General features: G+C 43.5%; 1 protein-coding gene across 4 annotated transcripts in view; it reads right to left on the bottom strand.

Annotated features, from left to right (window-relative positions):
- klf8 (Kruppel like factor 8) overlaps positions 1–21,350 on the bottom strand; it is a 95,843-nt gene that overhangs the window by 66,994 nt on the left and 7,499 nt on the right. Inside the window, exon 2 of one of the 4 annotated variants that reach the window (XM_029758570.1) lies at positions 8,931–9,010. The exons of the other annotated variants lie outside the window; for them this stretch is intronic. The gene's annotated coding sequence lies outside the window, so the exon portion shown is untranslated. The remainder of the gene's footprint in view (positions 1–8,930; positions 9,011–21,350) is intronic. 4 annotated transcript variants of the gene reach the window in all.

Genomic DNA, 21,350 nt, shown 5'->3' with positions numbered 1-21,350 from the left:
TCACAAACCTGTTCTACTAACACACTGAAGCATCAGGACCAGAACATTCAATCAATCAGAATAAACCAAAATACAACACAGTCAAAACAAAACTACATTGCTTATTGGGAAACACAAGCACAAACACAAACCAAAATGCAGTGCTATCTGGCCCTAAATCGACAGTACACCGTGGCTAACTATTTGACCATAGTTACTGATCAAAACCTTAGAAAAACCTTGACAAAGTACAGGCTCAGTGTGCACAGCCTTGCCATTGAGAAGGGTAGACACAGGAAAACCTGGCTCATTGTAGAGGAAAGGCTGTGCAACCACTGCACAACAGCAGAACCTGAGACGGAGCTGCATTTCCTGACAAAATGTAAAAAATATAAAACAATTAGAGAGTGTCATTTCCCAATATTTGAAACCCTTATTCAAGGTTTCAAAGACCTCTCTGATGAGGATAGGCTACTCGTCCTGTTGGGGGAGGACGCAGAGAGCTGTGGGTTGGCAGCACACTACATTGCTGCCTGCCATAAGATGAGGGACAGTGTCTGACAGACCAATCAACCTGCACATGTCCTCTACTGTATGGCTATTGTTATTGTTGAATGTATGGTTATTTTGACCCTTGGTTATTGTTGTTACTGTTGTCCTGTTGACAATTATTTTCTTATTGTAAATATCCAAAGTAAGCTTTGGCAATATGTACATTGTTACGTCATGCCAATAAAGCAAATGTAATTGAGAGAGACACACACACAGCGAGAGAGACACACACACAGCGAGAGAGACAGAGAGAGACAGAGACAGAGAGACAGAGACGACACACACACATATACACACACACACACAGCACCCACAACCAATTTTACTCTGGTGGAGAGTAGTTGATCAACACATTCATTCATGAAAGAGAGAACATGTCCTGTTTACCATGCAGGCAGATGATGGAGGGAGGGAGGCCCCTAGGCTCCACTCTAGGCTCTACTAGGCTCTATTAGACTCAAAACCTCTACAACGGTTTGCTTTTCCTCCTTATGAGGCCTACAGCACTGGGGGAGGAGGGAACAAAGGAGGAGAGGAAAGAAGGTGGGGTAGAGAGTAAAGAGAAGACAGGAGAGGATTTGAGAGGAGAGAAGAAGGTAAGGGTACAGATAGAAGGGGGAACAGAGAGAGAGGATTTGAGAGGAGAGAAGAAGATAAGGGTACAGATAGAATGGGGACAGAGAGAGAGGATTTGAGAGAAGAGACAGTAGAAGAGAAATGGGACAGAACAGGGAAGAAGAGAGTGGAGAAGAGAAAGAAGAGAGGGGACAAGGGCTATGAGGTTCACACAGACAGAGGTTCACAGCGACCCGTTGCACTATAACCAGCGCTGTGGGGCTAGAGCAGGGCTGGAGTCCACTCACCACCACCACCCTTCCTGGCTGGGGCTGGGCCTATAGAGCCCAGGAGGACCCCACCGAGGAAGGACCCCGGGGCCAGATGCCAACACCACCCACTGGGCTGAGGGTGGGAGAGTGTATGTGGCAGGTTCTCCCACTGCGAAAGGCTAAAGGGCGAGAACCAGATTGAGCCACTCAAATGAACCCCCCCCCCACACACACACACACCAAGCCAACCTCTACCTAACTAACCACCACTATTCTCCCCCCTCACAACTGAGTACACAACAAGTCAAACCTTTGCCCAAATTCCATAGCGCAGTCTAGCCCCTTTGCCCTTCCCTCCCCTCTCCCTCTGAGGGGTGGAGAAGGGGTGGGGAAACAAAACCCTCTGTGCCAAAGGGGGAGGGGTGTGACCGGAGAGAGGACACTCACAAATATACACACACGCCTACAGACAAACATGTGATCAGATCATCTGAACTCAGTGTGTGTGTGTGGACATGTTTAACTATTCTTGTGGGGAGCAGAAGTCCCCACAAGAATAGTAAACAAACAAACATTTGACCAACTGGGGACATTTTGTTAGTCCCCACAAGGGAACCAACACATTTCTAGGGGGTTTAGGGTTAAGGTTAGAATTAGTGTTAGGGTTAGAATTAGGTTTAGGGGAGATGGGGTTAGTTTTAGGGTTAGAGGCTAGGGTTAAGGTTAAGATTAGGTTTTTTGTTAAGGTTAGAATGAGAGTATGGATTAGGGATAGGGAAAATAGTAATAACAACACAATGCCACAGATGTCTCAAGTTTTGAGGGAGCATGCAACTGGCATGCTGACTGCAGGAATGTCCACCAGAGCTGTTGCCAGATAATTGAATGTTCATTTCTCTACCATAAGACACCTCTAACGTTGTTTTAGAGAATTTGGCAGTACCTCCAACCGGCCTCACAACCACAGACCACATGTAACCATGCCAGCCCAGGACCTCCACATCCAGCTTCTTCACCTACAGAATCGTCTGAGGATTATTTCTGTCTGTAATAAAGCCCTTTTGTGGGGAAAAAAACTAATTATGTTTGGCTGTGCCCCTGCTCAGTCGTGTGAAATCCATAGACTAATGAATTTCTTTCAATTGACTGATAACCTTCTATGAACATTAACTCAGTAAAATCTTTCAAATTGTTGCATGTTGCGATTAGATTTTTGTTCAGTATACATGGTCATCTTCAATCAAATCGTCCTATTTTTCTAGGAGGCTAAAATCATGATTTGGACATTCAGTGAAGTCCTCATGATTCCTGTAATGAAAGTGTCTGCCTGCCCTTGTACCTTTCTCGCTGGGGCCTGCTGCGGTGACGAGCAAGCTACTCTCTCTCTACTTTCCCAGGGGGGGAAAATTATCCAGGAGAAGTAAAAAAAAGGTTTTCTGACCGTACACACAGTGTACAAAACATTAGGGACATTTTATCTTTCCATAACATACAGACTGACAAGGTGAAACCAGGTGAAAGCTATGATCCCTTATTGATGTCATCTGTTAAATCCACTTCAAATCAGTGTAGATGAAGGAGAGGAGACAGGTTGAAGAAGGATTTTTAAGCATAGAGACAATTGAGCCATGGATTGTGTATTTGTGCCATTCAGCGGGTGACTAGACAAGACAAAATATTTAAGTTCCTTTGAATGGGGTATGGTTGTAAGTGCCAGGTGCACCGGGTTGAGTGTGTCAAGAACTGCACATTTCCCGTGTGTATCAAGAATGGTCCACCACCCAAAGGACATCCAGCCAACATATTGTCCTGCTGAAATACAAATTTGTCTCCCAGTGTGTGTTGGAAAGCAGACTGAACCAGGTTTTCCTCTAGGATTTTGCCTGTGCTTAGCGTTTCTTTTAATCAAAAACAACCTCCCTAGTCCTTGCCGCTGACAAGCATACCCATAACATGATGCAGCCACCCCATACATGAACATTTGAAGAGTGGTACTCAGTAAAGTGTTGGATTTTAAACAACACAACACTTTGTATTCAGAACATAAAGTTAATTTATTTTTCCATATTTATTTGGCTGTTTTACTTTAGTCCCTTATTGCAAACAGGATGTATGTTTTGGAATATTTTTATTTTGTATAGGCTTCCTTCTTTTCGCTCTGTCAATTAGGTTAGTATTGTTGAGTAACTACAATGTTGTTGATCCATCCTCCGTTTTCTCCTACCACAGCCATTAAACTCTGTAACTGTTTTAAAGTCACCATTGTCCTCATGGTGAAATCTCTAAGCTGTTTCCTTCCTCTCCAGCAACTGAGTTAGGAAGGACGCCTGTATCTTTGTACTGACTGGGTATATTGATACACCATCCAAAGTGTAATTAATAACTTCACCATGCTCAAAGGGATATTCAATGTCCGCTTTTTTTATGTTAACCCATCTACCAATAGGTGCAGACCTGCACAACGGTCAGGAGGAATTTTGGACCATTCCTCTTTACAAAACTGTTTCAGTTCAGCAATATTCTTAAGATGTCTGGTGTGAACCGTTCGAGGTCATGCCACAGCATTTCAAAATCAAGTTGTCACGACTCTGACTGGGCCACTCCAGAAGGCGCATTTTCTTCTGTTGAAGCCATTCAGCTGTTGATTTACTACTGTGTTTTGGGTTGTTGTCCTGTTACAGCACCCAACTTCTGTAGAGCTTCAATTGGCGGACAGATAGCCTTACATTCTCCTGCAAAATGTCTTGATAAATTTGGGAATTTATTTTTCCATCGATGATAGCAATCTGTCCAGGCCCTGAGGCAGCCCCAAACCATTATGCTCCCTTCACCATACTTTACAGTTGGGATGAGGTTTTGATGTTGGTGTGCTGTGCCTTTTCTTCTCCACATAGTGTTGTGTGTTCCTTCCAAACAACTCAACTTTAGTTTAATCTGTCCACAGAACAGTTTGCCAGTAGCGTTGTGGAACATCCAGGTGCTCTTTTGCGAACTTCAGACATGCGGCAATGTTTTTTTTCGGACAGCAGTGGCTTCTTCCGTGGTGTCCTCCCATGGACACCATTCCTGTTTAGTGTTTTACGTATCGTAGACTCGTCAACAGAGATGTTAGCATGTTCCAGAGATTTCTGAATGTCTTTAGCTGACACTAGGATTCTTCTTAACCTCATTGAGCATTCTGCACTGTGCTCTTGCAGTTATCTTTGCAGGACAGCCACTCCCAGGGAGAGTAGCAACAGTGCTGAACTTTCTCCATTTATAGACAATGTGTCTTATCGTGGATTGATGAACATCAAGGCTTTAAGAAATACTTTTGTAACCCTTTCCAGCTTTATGAAAGTCAACAATTCTGAATATTTTTTTATTTATTAAACCTTTATTTAACTGGGCAAGTCAGTTAAGAACAAATTCTTATTTACAATGACGGCCTACCCCGGCCAAACCCGGACAACGCTGGGCCTATTGTGCGTGGCTTTATGGGACTCCCAATCACAGCCGGTTGTGATACAGCCTGGATTCGAACCAGGATCTGTAGTGACGCCTCTGGCACTGAGATGCAGTGCCTTAGACCGTTGCGCTGACAGATGTTCAATCGGGTTCAAGTCTGGGCTCTGCCTGGGCCACTCAAGGACATTCAGAGAATTGTCCCGAAGCCACTCCTGTGTTGTCTTGGCTGTGTGATTAGGGTCGTTGTCCTGTCAGAAGTTGAACCGTCGCCCCAGTCTGAGGTCCTGAGCGCTCTGGAGAAGGTTTTCATCAAGGATCTCTCTGTACTTTGCTCAGTTCATCTTTGGCTTGATCCTGACTAGTCTCCCAGTCCCTGTCGTTTATAAACATCACCACAGCATGATGCTGCCATAACCATGCTTCACCGTAGGGATGGTGTCAGGTTTCCTCCAGACGTGACACTTGGCAATCAAGCCAAAGAGTTCAATATTAGTTTCATCAGACCAGAGAATCTTGTTTCTCATGGTCTGAGAGTCTTTAGGTGCCTTTTGGCAAACTCCATGCGGGCTGGTATTATGTGCCTTTAACTGAGGAGTGGCTTCTTTCTGGCTACTCTACCATAAAGGCCTGATTGGTGGAGTGCTGCAGAGATGGTTGTCCTTCTGGAAGGTTCTCCCATCCCCACAGAAGACCTCTGGAGCTCATTCAGAGTGACCATCGGGTTCCTGGTCACCTCCCTGACCAAGGCCCTTCTCTCCCGATTGCTCAGTTTGGCCGGGTGGCCAGCTCTAGGAAGAGTCTTGGTGGTTCCAAACTTCTTTCATTTAAGAATGATGGAGGCCACTGTGTTCTTGGGGACCTTCAATGCTGCAGAAATGCTTTGGTACCCTTCCCCAGATCTGTGCCTAGACACAGTCCTGTCTTGGAGCCCTAAGGATAAATTCCTTCGACCTCATGGCTTGGTTTTTGCTCTGACATGCACTGTCAACTGTGGGACCTTATATAGACAGGTGTGCCTTTCCAAATCATGTCCAATCAATTGAAATTACCACAGGTGGACTCCAATCAAGTTGTAGAAACATCTCAAGGATGATCAATGGAAAAAGGATGCACCTGAGCTCAATTTCAAGACTCATAGCAAAGGGGCTGAATACTTACAGTACCAGTCAAAAGTTTGGACATTGTATAATAATAGCGAAGACAACAAAACTATGAAACAACACATATGGAATCATGTAGTAACTGAAAATGTTAAGCAAATCAAAATGTATGTTTTATTTTAAATTCTTCAAAGTAGCCACCCTTTGCCTTGTTGACAGCTTTGCACACTCTTAGTATTCTCTCAACCAGCTTCATGAGGTAGTCACCTGGAATGCATTTCAATTAACAGGTGTGCCTTGTTAAAAGTTAATTTGTGGGATTTATTTCCTTCTTAATGCGTTTGAGCCAGTTGTGTTGTGACAAGGTAGAGGTGGTATACAGAAGATAGCCCTATTTGGTAAAATACCAAGTCCATATTATGCCAAGAACAGGTCAAATAAGCAAAGAGAAACGACAGTCCATCATTACTTTAAGACATGAAGGTCAGTCAATCTGGAACATTTCAAGAACTTTGAAAGTTTCTTCAAGTGCAGTCGCAAAAATGTGGGTGCAACTCATGTCACGGCACAAATAAATATTGGATGCAGCCATTGTGGTACTAGCTAACTCATGTTTGACTACAACAGTGTACTAACAAGCAACAAAGAAAACCAAACCAGCCCAGGGCCATAGCAAAACATGTCACAGTTGGTTACATAGCGTAACACTGTCACCGGCCTGAATCCAATATGGAGCCAGTCTGCATCTGTAAAGCATATAATTAGCTTCCTAACGAGATTACGTTATTTCTCAAGCTATGTTTATAATTGAAGGATGATGGCAACCGTTGACCCTGTTTTTCTGTTAGACAAAGTGCACAGTTGGGTGCCAGGCTGATCCCCTGGTCTTGAACGGATGCTGGGACCTCTACCAGAAAAAGCAAAGATGGGTATCATAACATGTCCAGCAATGTGATTGCAATGGTTTAGCAACCTCCAAAAGTCAATGAATTCACTTTTCACTCGCTATTTTTACTGCTTGTCAGGCAAGACCTTAGAATAAGTGTTTCATGCGATACAAGTACCCTTGTGACACCTCCTCCGTTGTTGACAGAGTTTCCCTCGACTCCTATGAAAAGGACACGCCATCATGAGGCCTCTGATAGTGACAAAGAGTTACTGCCCTAATGACACAGACGGCTCCATCAATAACTACAGGTAATGTGTGTTATGTGAAATGTGAACAGTTTTATAAAAAAATACCTAGCTTGACAAACTAGTAGGCTAATTTCCCAGGCAAGCAGATACAACCAGTAGAGTCGTTTTGGTTGTGACATGCATTAGCAAAAAGCTTTGTTCTTTCTTTAGAACACAATGCAATTGACCACTTGGCTGTCTATTACATCACCCTGTCCCAGGCCCTATTAGTCAACCCCACCTCATAAGATTGCCTGTTGCAGTTGTTTGGGAGATGCCCAGTTTGCAGCCGAACATGCAGCATAAAGAACAGCACGGGGGCCCACACCAGTATTGTGCAGACATGCCCTCACTGTGAGCATTGCTGTGAATGGAACAGTCAGCCACATGTTGGCAAGTATCCGTCCAGAAACATTCACCTGTCAGAGGCAACAGCTTTCACAGGCTCATCATTTGTACAAATACAGAAGGTAACCCACTTCATTACTTTAATAAGCCAATTGTGAAACATCATTTATGTAAACTGACATACATTCTTTGCTTATTTTCTACTTTAGATGCATATAATGTCCATGGCATAACCTAGCCTGGTGGCACCAGCCTGATCACTGTGTTCAACATATAATGTCCAGGGCATAACCTAGCCTGGTGGCACCAGCCTGATCACTGTGTTCAACATATAATGTCCAGGGCATAACCTAGCCTGGTGGCACCAGCCTGATCACTGTGTTCAACATATAATGTCCAGGGTATAACCTAGCCTGGCACCAGCTTGATCACTGTGTTCAACATATAATGTCCAGGGCATAACCTAGCCTGGTGGCACCAGCCTGATCACTGTGTTCAACATATAATGTCCAGGGCATAACCTAGCCTGGTGGCACCAGCTTGATCACTGTGTTCAACATATAATGTCCAGGGTATAACCTAGCCTGGCACCAGCTTGATCACTGTGTTCAACATATAATGTCCAGGGTATAACCTAGCCTGGCACCAGCTTGATCACTGTGTTCAACATGTAATGTCCAGGGCATAACCTAGCCTGGCACCAGCTTGATCACTGTGTTCAACATATAATGTCCAGGGTATAACCTAGCCTGGCACCAGCTTGATCACTGTGTTCAACATATAATGTCCAGGGCATAACCTAGCCTGGCACCAGCCTGATCACCGTGTTCACCATATAATGTCCAGGGTATAACCTAGCCTGGCACCAGCCTGATCACTGTGTTCAACATATAATGTCCAGGGTATAACCTAGCCTGGCACCAGCCTGATCACTGTGTTCAACATATAATGTCCAGGGTATAACCTAGCCTGGCACCAGCCTGATCACCGTGTTCACCATATAATGTCCAGGGTATAACCTAGCCTGGTGGAACCAGCCTAATCACCGTGTTCACCATATAATGTCCAGGGTATAACCTAGCCTGGTGGCACCAGCCTGATCACCGTGTTCACCATATAATGTCCAGGGTATAACCTAGCCTGGTGGCACCAACCTGATCACCGTGTTCACCATAGAATGTCCAGGGTATAACCTAGCCTGGTGGCACCAGCCTGATCAGTGTTCGCCATTGATAATGTAATTAGTGCTCGGCGTGTGTGTGACCGACCAGTATCTTTGATGAGAGGCCAGGAGCTGATCTATGCTGCTATGCCCATCAATGGGGCTCTGGCAAAGATCTCACCTCCAGCCTGTTCACCACCGGTCTTCGATGGAGAGAACAGAATTAGGTAGTTTGACCTGTTCAAACTTCAACAAAGTATATGTTTGTGTCAGATATCACCTATTCTAACTGCCATTGGTAAAAGAACAATGACAATGTGTGTATGTGTTCACAGATACCTGTAAGGATCCAGCACTTGGGAGACTTGCAAGATGATGTGATGAGTCCAGACTGACAGACGGGCTTGAGGCTGATGTCTCTGAATGGAGAGAGACCTTGGACTCAGCGATAATAATCATACAAGACATATCTATTACTTTTTATAATATTTTGTTATTATTGAATCGAATGGTACTATCAATGGGGGGATATGAGACACCAAAAAAGAAGGTATGCCGACTGACAAGGTAGCCCCAGCACCACCAGACAAAATGTTGATAAGTACAGTATCTGTATCAGCTGTGAGTGACAATAGAAGATGAAAGACCAGTGTAATATTTGCACATTGTTATATTAGCAGAACAATGCTTCTACAGTATTATGTGAAGTATGGTTTATTCTACATGGAATTGTCACACCTGAAAGTTATCAAAAGACTTTGTTTAGAATATCTACAGAAGAATTGCATTCTTCTCATATTACTCTGTAGGCTACTCAGTACAAGAAAAGTGCCATTCTCCTGCATCGCACATCTGCCTGTAGTTATTGAACACTCCCTTCTGGACCCATGAGGCAAACTCTGTCATATCCAGGAAGGTGTGTCATGCACTCCACCCGTCTTGCCACCTGACTGCACATGTCCATCATCTGTAATAATTACATATATGGAAGGGAGACTTGAAGATAGAACCTCACCAGAGAGCTGTGCATGTCAGTGTGTTAGACAGTCAAATCCTTAGATTTGGGAAAATATACCATAGAAATAGAAATATAATCCTAGCTCTGGTTAGACAGCTGAAGTGGTACTCTACACACAACTGATTTTGACGTATTAGGTAAAGGGTCTTTATAAAGAACATCAATATGATATGTACAGCAGAATCTTTTGTCTCTAACACGAACACACCCATCAACTTTTAGTTGATGTATCTACACTCAAGCTGACCATGTTTGTGCCATGTTCACATGTAGCCTACACCTGTAGGGATAGTAGTTCTGGGATTTGTCTCCATGGGAAAGGTCTAACAGCGGATATCAGGAGAGACGAGACAAAACTAGCCAGTTATAGAATATTGTGTTGTAGGACAGCTGAGCTGACTGAACGATGCAGGCATTCAACTCGCAGTAGTTAATATTGTTTCCATGGTGATGTGATAAAACATTGAAACTAAGTTGCAAGTTACTTTCGTAGCAAGGCGTTGTACAACGACTGTCTTATGAAACACCTTCCAGACACTGGCTCTTGTGATCTTGCCATAACTGATTTGACAGAAATATCCACTAGATTGGCTAGCCAGCTGCAGCTAAGCTGCTGTCAGCTTGGCTAAACACAAGGTCTGCGCAGGCTTTGCCTGCACATAGAACTGAACATCTTGAGATGGGCGAGTCAATCACAAAGGGCAGAAGTCCTCAACTTGAAAACTCTTACTAGCCGGCTACCACCTGGTACTCTACCCTGCACCTTAGAGAAAGTGCTTGCCCTATGGACAAAGAAAGAGTCATAGAACAATGGTCACTAGCTCTGGAAAAAATGATCAGTTTCTCTGGTTTTAAAATGTATAGGTCTGTCTTTGGGTAAAATGAACATTTTGTTTTATACTATAAACTACTGACAACATTTCTCCCAAATTCAAAATAAAATTGTCATTTAGAGCATTTATTTACAGAAAATGACAACTGGTCAAAATAACTAAAAAGATGCAGTGTTGTCAGACGTCAAATAATGCAGAGAAAATAAGTTCATCACCCCCAGATCATCACCGATCATCCACCAAATTCTACAGTGGGTGTGAGACTGTGGCTTGTAGGCCTCTCCTGGTCTCTCACACGCTGTGGAATTTGGTGCAGGATCGGTGATGTTGTGGGGGTTCTTCAGCAAGGCTGGAATCGGACAGATTTGTCTTTGTGAAGGACGCATGAATCAAGCCACGTACAAGGTTGTCCTGGAAGAAAACTTGCTTCCTTCTGCTCTGACAATGTTCCCCAACTCTGAGGAATAGTTTTTCCAGCTGGACAATGCTCCATGCCACACAGCCAGGTCAATCAAGGTGTGGGTGGAGGACCACCAGATCAAGACCCTGTCATGGCCAGCCCAATCTCCAGACCTGAACCCCATTGAACACCTCTGGAATGTGATCAAGAGGAAGATGGATGGTCACAAGCCATCAAACAAAGCTGAGCTGCTTGAATTGCACCAGGAGTGGCATAAAGTCACCCAACATCAATGTGAAAGACTGGTGGAGAGCATGCCAAGACACATGAAAGCTGTGATTGAAAATCAGGGTTATTCCACCAAATATTGATTTCTGAACTCTTCCTAAGTTAAAACATTAGTATTGTGTTGTTTAAAAATGAATAGGAACTTATTTTCTTTGCATTATTCGAGGTCTGACAACACTGCATCTTTATTGTTATTTTGACCAGTTGTTATTTTCTGCAAAAAAATGCTCTAAATGACAATATTTTGTTGTCAGTATTTTATAGTATAGAACAAAAACATTTATTTTACCAAAACACATACAGTTGAAGTCAGAAGTTTACATACACTTAGGTTGGAGTTTTTCAACCACTCCACAAATTTCTTGTTAACAAACTATAGTTTTGGCAAGTCGGTTAGGACATCTACTTTGTGCATGACAAGTCATTTTTCCAACAATTGTTTACAGACAGATTATTTCACTTATAATTCACTGTATCAAAATTCCAGTGGGTCAGAAGTTTACATACACTAGGTTGACTGTGCCTTTAAACAGCTTGGCAAATTCCAGAAAAATGATATCATGGCTTTAGAAGCTTCTGTTTGGCTAATTGACATCTTTTGAGTCAATTGGAGGTGTACCTGTGGATGTATTTCAAGGCCTACCTTCAAACTCAGTGCCTCTTTGCTTGACATCATGAGAAAATCAAAAGAAATCAGCTTAGACCTCAGAAAAAAAATTTAGACCTCCACAAGTTTGGTTCATCCTTGGGAGCAATTTCCAAACGCCTGAAGGTACCATGTTCAACTGTACAAACAATAGTACGCAAGTATAAACACCATTGGACCACGCAGCCGTCATACCGCTCAGGAAGGAGACGCGTTGTCCACTAGAGATTAACGTACTATGGTGCGAAAAGTGCAAATCAATCCCAGAACAACAGCAAAGAACCTTGTGAAGATGCTGGAGGAAACGGGTACAAAAGTATCTATATCAACAGTAAAACGAGTCCTATATAGACATAACCCGAAAGGCCGCTCAGCAAGGAAGAAGCCACTGCTCCAAAACCGCCATAAAAAAAGCCAGACTACGGTTTGCAACTGCACATGAGGACAAAGATCGTACTTTTTGGAGAAATGTCCTCTGGTCTGATGAAACAAAATGACCATCATTATGTTTGGAGGAAAAAGGGGGAGGCTTGCAAGCCAAATAATACCATCCCAACCGTGAAGCACGGAGGTGGCAGCATCATGTTGTGGGGGTGCTTTGCTGCCGGAGGGACTGGTGCACTTCACAAAATAGATCATGAGGAATGAAAATAATGTGGATATATTGAAGCAACATCTCAAGACATCAGTCAGGAAGTTAAAGCTTGGTTGCAAATGGGTCTTCCAAATGGACAATGACCCCAAGCATACTTTCAAAGTTGTGGCAAAATGGCTTAAGGACAACAAAGTCAAGGTATTGGAGTGGCCATCACAAAGCCCTGACCTCAATTCTATAGAAAATTTGTGGGTAGAACTGAAAAAGCGTGTGCGAGCAAGGAGGCAGAGAGTAATTGGATCTGCAGAGAGTAATTGGAGAAGCTTGTAGCGTCATACCCAAGAAGACTCAAGGCTGTAATCGCTGCCAAAGGTGCAACAATGTACTGAGTAAAGGGTCTGTAAATGAGATATTTCCGGGGGTTTTTTTATTAATTTTTTACATTTGCAAAATTTCTAAAAACCTGCTTTTGCTTCGTCATTATGGGGTATTGTGTGTAGATTGATGAGGACAATAAACTATGTAATCCATTTTAGAATAAGGCTTTAAGTAACAAAATGTTGAAAAAGGTCAAGGGATCTGAATACTTTCCTAAAGCACACAGTGTAGATAATGTACAGGGCCTTCAGAAAGTACTCACACCCCTTGACCTACAGCCTGAATTTAAAATTGATAAAATTTTGTTTTTTGTTGTTCACTAGCCTACACACAATACCCCATAATGCCAAAATGGAATTGTTTTTCAAAATGTTTATGAATTAATAAAACAATGAAAAGCTAAAATGTCTTGAAAGAATTATTATTATTATTCTTCACCCACACACAGACTGAGGCACATATTTATTTACACACACACACACACAAAAAAAACTACACGCGCACACAGATACAGACACATGACGCACCTCAGAAAACATCCGCCACAGACTATCCCAGACAGATGCCAGTTACCTCTTTGTTGAGGGACTGTATAAAGAGCAGCAGACACCTGCTGGTTCTCAGCTAAGTGTTCTGGATAGAATGTTCCATGTACAGTAGTTTCTACTACTGGGCTACACTAAGCTATGTATACACAGAATAAAAATATAAACGCAAAAATGTCAGTGAATTGAAATATATTTATTAGGACCTAATCTATGGATTTCACATGACTGGGAATAGAAGGGGCGTAGATCAGAAAACCAGTCAGTATCTGTTGTGACCACCATTTGCCTCATTCAGCGTGACACATCTCCTTCACATAGAGTTGATCAGGCTATTGATTGTGGCCTGTGGAATATTGTCCCACTCCTCGATAATGCCTGTGTGAAGTTGCTGGATATTGGCAGGAACTGGAACACGCGGTCGTACACGTCAATCCAGAGTATCCCAAACATGCTCAATGGGTGACATGTCTGGTGAGTATGCAGGCCATGGAAGAACTGGGACATTTTCAGCTTCCAGGAATTGTGTACAGATCCTTGCGTCATGGGGCCGTGCATTATTCTGTATACTTCTGGCCCTTCTTTGGACACTGTGTTAACAACCCTCCAGACGAGCTTCAATGCCATTCAACTCTCCTTCCGTGGTCTCCAACTGCTCCTAAACACAAGTAAAACTAAATGCATGCTCTTCAACCGATCGCTGCCTGCACCTGCCCGCCCATCCAGCATAACTTCTCTGGACGGTTCTAACTTAGAATTTGTGGACAACTACAAATACCTAGGTGTCTGGTTAGACTGTAAACTCTCCTTCCAGACTCACATCAATCATCTCCAATCCAAAGTGAAATCTAGAATTGGCTTCCTATTTCGCAACAAAGCATCCTTCACTCATGCTGCCAAACATACCCTCGTAAAACTGACCATCCTACCAATCCTCGACTTCGGCGATGTCATTTACAAAATAGCCTCCAATACCCTACTCAACAAGCTGGATGCAGTCTATCACAGTGCCATCCGTTTTGTCACCAAAGCCCCATATACAACCCACCACTGCGACCTGTATGCTCTCGTTGGCTGGCCTTCACTTCATAATCGTCGCCAAACACATTGGCTCCAGGTCATCTACAAGACCCTGCTAGGTAAAGTCCCCCCTTATCTCCGCTCACTGGTCACCATAGCAGCACCCACCTGTAGCACGCGCTCCAGCAGGTATATCTCTCTGGTCACCCCCAAAGCCAATTCCTCCTTTGGCCACCTCTCCTTCCAGTTCTCTGCTGCCAATGATTGGAACGAATTACAAAAATCTCTGAAACTGGAAACACTTATCTCCCTCACTAGCTTTAAGCACCAGCTGTCAGAGCAGCTCACAGATCACTGCACCTGTACATAGCCCATCTATAATTTAACCCAAACAACTACCTCTTCCCCTACTGTATTTATTTATTTTGCTCCTTTGCATCATATTATTTATATTTTAACTTTTAACTTTCTTCAAACTACAAATCTACCATTCCAGTGTTTTTCTTGCCATACTTTATTTACTTTGCCACCATGGCATTTTTTTGCCTTCACCTCCCTTATCTCACATCATTTGCTCACATTGTATATAGTCTTATTTTTTTTTCTACTGCATCATTGATTGTATGTTGTTTTACTCCATGTGTAACTCTGTGTTTTTGTATGTTGTCGAAATGCTTTGCTTTATCTTGGCCAGGTCGCAATTGTAAATGAGAACTTGTTCTCAACTTGCCTACCTGGTTAAATAAAGGTGAAATAAATAAAAAATAAAAAATAAAATTATCATGCTGAAACATGAGGTGATGGCGGCGGATGAATAACACAACAATGGGCCTCAGGATCTCATCACGGTATCTCTGTGCATTCAAATTGTCATCAATAAAATGTCATTGTTTTCGTTGTCCGTAGTTTATGTCTGCCCATACCATAACCGCACCGCCACCGTGGGGCACTCAATTCACAACGTTGACATCAGCAAACCGCTCTCCCACCCAACACCATACACACTGTCTGCCATCTACCCGGTAGAGTTGAAACCGGGATTCATCCGGGAAGAGCACACTTCTCCAGCATGCCAGTGGCCATCGAAGGTGAGCATTTACCCACTGAAGTCAGTTACGACGCCGAACTGCAGTCAGGTCAAGACCCTGGTGAGGACCACGACCACACAAAAGAGCTTCCCTGAGACGGTTTCTAACAGTTTGTGCAGAAATTCTTTGGTTGTGCAAACCCACAGTTTCATCGGCTGTCCGGGTGGCTGGTCTCAGACGATCCCGCAGGTGAAGAAGTCAGATGTGGAGGTCCTGGGCTGGCATGGTTACACGTGGTCTGCGGTTGTGAAGCTGGTTGGACATACTGCCAGCCTCTAAAACAACTTCGGAAGTGGGTTAGAGAAATGAACATTCAATTCTCTGGGAACAGCTCTGGTGAACATTCCTGCAGTCAGCATGCAAATTGCATGCTCACGCAGAACTTGAGACATCTGTGACATTGTGTTATGTGACAAAACTGCACATTTTATAGTAACCTTTTATTGGCCCCAGCACAAGGTGTACATGTGTAATGATAATGTGTTTAATCAGCTCTTGATAGGACACCTGTCAGGTGGATGGATTAACTTGGCAAAGGAGAAATGCTCACTAACAGGGATGTAAACACATTTGTGCACCAAATTTAAGCTAAATAATATTTTTGTGCGTATGGAACATTTCTGGGATCTTTTATTTCAGCTCATGAACCATGGTACCAGCACTTCTGGAGCGCATGGTCAGGGGGCCAGAACGTAATTACAAATTATTTGTAGACTGCATATTGCGCCCAAACAGATATCATTCGACTAAAACATAATAAATGTTAAACCTTTCTAACATTTGTATGCAATCACATACACTGAGTGTACAGAACATTAAGGACACCTTCCTAATATTGAGTTGCACCCCCTTTTGCCCTCAGAAAAATACCTCAATTTGTCGGGACATGGACTCTACAAGGTGTCGAAAGTGTTCCACAGGGATGCTGGCCCATGTTGACCCCAATGCTTCCAGCAGTTGTGTCAAGTTGGCTGGATGTCCTTTGAGTGGTGGACCATTCTTGATACACACAGGAAACTGTTGAGCGTGAAAAACCCAGCAGAGTTGCAGTTCTTGACACACTCAACCCAGTAATTTTTTTTCATCTTGCCCATTCACCCTCTGAACGGCACACATACACAATCCATGTCTCAATTGTCTCAAGACTTAAAAATCCTTCTTTAACCTGTCTCCTCCTCTTCATCTACACTGATTATGCGACGGAATACTTTGGAACAGATTTCCAAAATATAAATCACTTGGATCTAATTTGCTGGTGTTTATACAGTCTTTTATGTCCAACAATTTAACATGATAATTGTTCCCCCACCAGTAGGGGAACCCTGCTCTAGGCTATTTGTTACCTATGTATACCTGGGTGGTAGTTCAACTAGGGTAAAACAGGGCTTATACAGCAAGTACACCACAGTGTTGGTCTTAGAATATAAGAACAAGTTTACAATACAGTCACAGAGACATGTCAAATGTTTGACATCTCACCTCCCTCTTTCTATACCTCCTTCTCTTTCCCTCCCTCTCTCTGCCCTACAAACAGAGCCCTGAGCAGCTTACATCAAGCTCCCAACATCAATACACACGTACGCACGTACACAGTCTCTCTCGCTCTCTCTCTCACACACACACATACATATTCGGACACCCCCTCCCCACCCCCTGTCTCTTTTCAGCTTGGCCCGTGTGTTTGGCAGCGCTGCAGGGGTTGCTAGGGGGACAGGATTATTTTGCTGGTTAATGATTGTGGTGCGATGGTAGGGGGTCACTCCGTCACATCAGCCCTAATATGGGTAACCCCTACCACACACACACACATTAACACAAACACACCCTACTCCACCCCCTGCCATCCGCCCACCATACACACTAATGAACACTCTCTCAAAAGGATACTACAGTACAGTAGTGAAATCCTATTTCAACAGCCTGAGGGAGATAAGGAAACAGCTCTCTCTCTCATCCCACCCAGCCCTCATCCCCAAACTAAACCACACAGCCTGACTCCCAGTTCCCAGCCTGTTCTTCTCGCATGCTTCCATCCCCTCACCCAGACCACCACCCATCCTTTCCCCCCGAACCACACATACACTCCCATAACACACAAACCAGATACTGTACAGAGGCCCAGAATACAACACATTCTACTACACCGGATTCATGGAACAGTAGTTTTACATGCCACAGACCCAAATAGAACTGGACTGCTCTGTTTCTTACTGGACTCTCATACTGCACTAGAGGAATAGGAGTTTCAGGAGTGCACTCCGGGCAAAGGAGGAGAGAGAGAGAGCAAGAGCATAATTAAGACACAATGAGCTGTTCCTCCTATAACCTCATTTTACCACCTCCAAGCAGGCTTCCAGTGAAGAACATTCTCCTCTGAATTCCTCTCAGCTGTATAGGCCAAATAAACCACTTCCGTAATTCAAACATGCCACTCACGCGAGTGATTCGTCCAAATATTCCATGATGCAAAAACCAGCGCAACAGATCAAGACTTGTTCTTCTCAACCCTAATATGCCTTATGTTTTCGACAAACCTAACTTCAGCTATGAAAGTAACTCAATTTATATACCTTATTGGTGGCGCATAGGGTTGCAAAGGGTCATAAACTTTCCGGTAAATTTCCGGAATCTTTGCGAAATTTTTCGATGGTAAATTAAGCCCGGGAATTTGGGGAATTTTGGCTAAATTCATCAAAAAAGTTCTTATAACAGTGAACCTTGTTTGTGGGATACACATAAGGCAATTCTAGGTCTTGTGGCATATTTTGGTTAATCTACCCCCAATTCAATGGAATTGCAACCCTCTGCATGCACAGTGCATTCTTCCATCACATGTGCAGCTGATTCTCAAGATCTGGTACACTAACGAGATGCTATTGAGCCCACACTACTACACTGTCTGAGCCAAGGACTACATGCTTTCTGGTAAGTTTTGACTACAATACTGGGTGATGTGAATATATTTTATATGACATACATTATTTTTTGTTAACTAGTAAATAGTAGCCTACAGCAAAGTGTGTTTGAATCATTTCTAACTTGTTAACAATTTCTGCTAGTTAGTTTTTGCTACCATGTGGGTTTTAGCTTGCTTGAGCCTGCTAACTGAGGAGTGTTAATTCACCTGTTTCCATACATGTTTCATTTTAAAACATTTATCTTACAAAGGAGTTGTTTAATTTAACTGCTTTGTATTGTATTTGTTTGTTTTTTTACTCGTTCTTTTTCTAATCTTTACAGGAAAATGCCACAGGCACTATCTGATGTGTGGAGACATTTCACTGCAGCTAATGTAGAAGGAAAAACTGTGTACATTTGCAAGAGCCAAGAGCATAAAATACCCTCAGCTCTCACAACAAGCAACCTCTGACAAAAGTCCCTCTACTTCTATTCGAGGTGAAAATTATGAATCAGACACCTTATCGATAGCAACAGCTCATAGTACTCCTGGAATCAGAAGTTTTTGGACTCCATGGAGGAACGTAGTCAGAGAAATGCTGATGAATGTCTTGCTCGAGCTGTGTATGCAACTGGTTCACCTCTGATGCTTACAGGCCATGTGTATTGGAAGAGATTTCTGAATGTTCTTCCCCCAGCATACACCCCTCCAACCAGACATGCTTTATCTACTCATTTGCTGGATGCAGAGTTCAACAAAGTTCAAGTGAAGGTCAAGCAAATCATAGAGAAAGCAGACTGTATTGCAATCATCTCTGATGGGTGATGTTCGTGGGCAAGGAATAATTAACTACATCATCTCCACCCCTCAACCAGTATTCTCCAAGGGACAACAGACACATACAGGTCTCTACATTGTAGATGAGCTGAAGGCAGTCATCAATGACCTTGGACCACAGAAGGTATTTGCACAGGTTACAGACAATGCTGCGAACATGAAGGCTGCTTGGTCTAAAGTGGAGGAGTCCTACCCTCACATCACACCCATTGGCTGTGCTGCTCATGCATTGAATCTGCTCCTCAATGACATCATGGCATTGAAAACAATGGATACACTCTACAAGAGAGCCAAGGAAATGGTTAGGTATGTGAAGGGTCATCAAGTTATAGCAGCAAAGTGAGAAGAATAAGAGCACCACATTGAAGCTGCCCAGCAACACCCATTGGGGTGGTGTTGTCATCGTGTTTGACAGTCTCCTGGAGGAGAAGGAGTCTTTCCAAGAAAGGGCCATATCACAGTCTGTCGATATGGACAGCCCCATCAAGAGGATCCTCCTGGTTGATGTATTTTGGGAGAGAGTGGTAAGCAGCCTGAAACCTATAGCAGTAGCCATTGCACGGATTGAGGGAGACAATGCCATCCTGTCTGATGTTCAGACTCTGCTTGCAGATGTAAGAGAAGAAATCCGTACAACCCTGCCCACTTCACTGTTGATCCAAGCAGAGTACACCGCAGTTCTGAAATACATCAAAAAGCGTGAAGACTTCTGCCTGAAGCCCATACATGCCGCAGCGTACATGTTGGACCCCAAGTATGCTGACAAGAGCATCCTGTCTGGTGCAGAGATCAACAAGGCCTATGGTGTCATCACTACCATGTCTTGCCACCTTGGCCTGGATGAGGGCAAGGTTCTTGGCAGTCTGGCGAAGTGCACTTACAAGCAAGGGATTTGGGATGGAGATGCAATATGGCAGTCGTGCCAACATTTCTCATCAGCCACCTGGTGGAAGGGAGTTTGTGGATCTGAGGCTTTCTCCTGTTGCCTCAATCATCCTCCAAATCCCACCAACATCAGCCACCTCAGAGCGCAACTGGTCCTTGTTTGGGAACACACTCACCAAAGCACGCAACAGGCTGACCAATACAAGGGTTGAACAATTGGTGGCCATCCAGGCAAATTTTAAGCTTTTTGAGCCTGACAACGAGCCATCCTCAACAAGGTTGGAAAGTGACAGTGAAGATGAGGCCTCAGAGTCTGATGTTCAAGAGGAGGTCCAGGGAGAAGACATGGAAGCCTGAGAGGAAGACAACCAAAGCTTTAGTTTCTAGACTATAATTTTTCAGATAATTCCCATATATTCCCACAGAAAGCTTCCACCTCTGAATATTCCCCAAAATGTGCAACCCTAGTGGCGCATACTGTTCATGCAGTGGGCTGGGGGGGAACTTTCCCTTTAAAGTAGTCCTATAAAGAGAATAGGGTGCCATCTGGGAAGCAGCCCATGTGGTAGTAGAGGAAACCCCTTTAATGTTTTATCATACTCCACCACTGTCTGTGATTTATTAAGTGGAACTTTCAATTGCTTTTCAACAGGACAATGACCCAAAACACCTCCAGGCTGTGTGAGAGCTATTTGACCAAGAAGGAGAGTGATGGTCTCCACAATCACCTGACCTCAACCCAATTGAAATGGTTTGGGGTGAGTTGGACCGCAGAGTGAACAAATAGCATCCAACATGTGCTCAGCATGTGGGAACTCCTTCAAGACTGTTGGTAAAGCATTCCAGGTGAAGCTGGTTGAGAGAATGCCAAGAGTATGCAAATCTGTCATCAAGACAAAGGGTGGCTACTTTGAAGAATCTCAAATATAAAATATATTTTAATTTCATTAGATAGTACCTGCAAAACACCAATCAACGTCAACAGTGAAGAGACGACACCGGGATGCTGGCCTTCTAGGCAGAGTTGCAAAGAAAAAGCTGTATCTCAGACTGGCCAATAAACAGAAAAGATTAATATGGGCAAACAGAACACAGACACTGGACAAACGAACTCTGCCTAGAAGGCATATATATTGCTCTGATCTTAGCTATACCACAGCCTCTGTAATAAAACCAAATGGAGGCACCTTTACAATGCAGAACACTGCTCGTCTGTAGCACAAACAGTTAAAAAGTTAAAGACCTATTTTACTGGAGCAGGACACTCTTAAAAGGATACATACAAATTAACCATCATGAGTAAGGAACATCCTCAAAACAAATTGTA

This window comes from Salmo trutta, chromosome 7 (assembly GCF_901001165.1).
Source record: "Salmo trutta chromosome 7, fSalTru1.1, whole genome shotgun sequence".
Taxonomy (NCBI): Eukaryota; Metazoa; Chordata; class Actinopteri; order Salmoniformes; family Salmonidae; genus Salmo; species Salmo trutta.
This window is presented reverse-complemented; position numbering and strand designations above follow the sequence as displayed.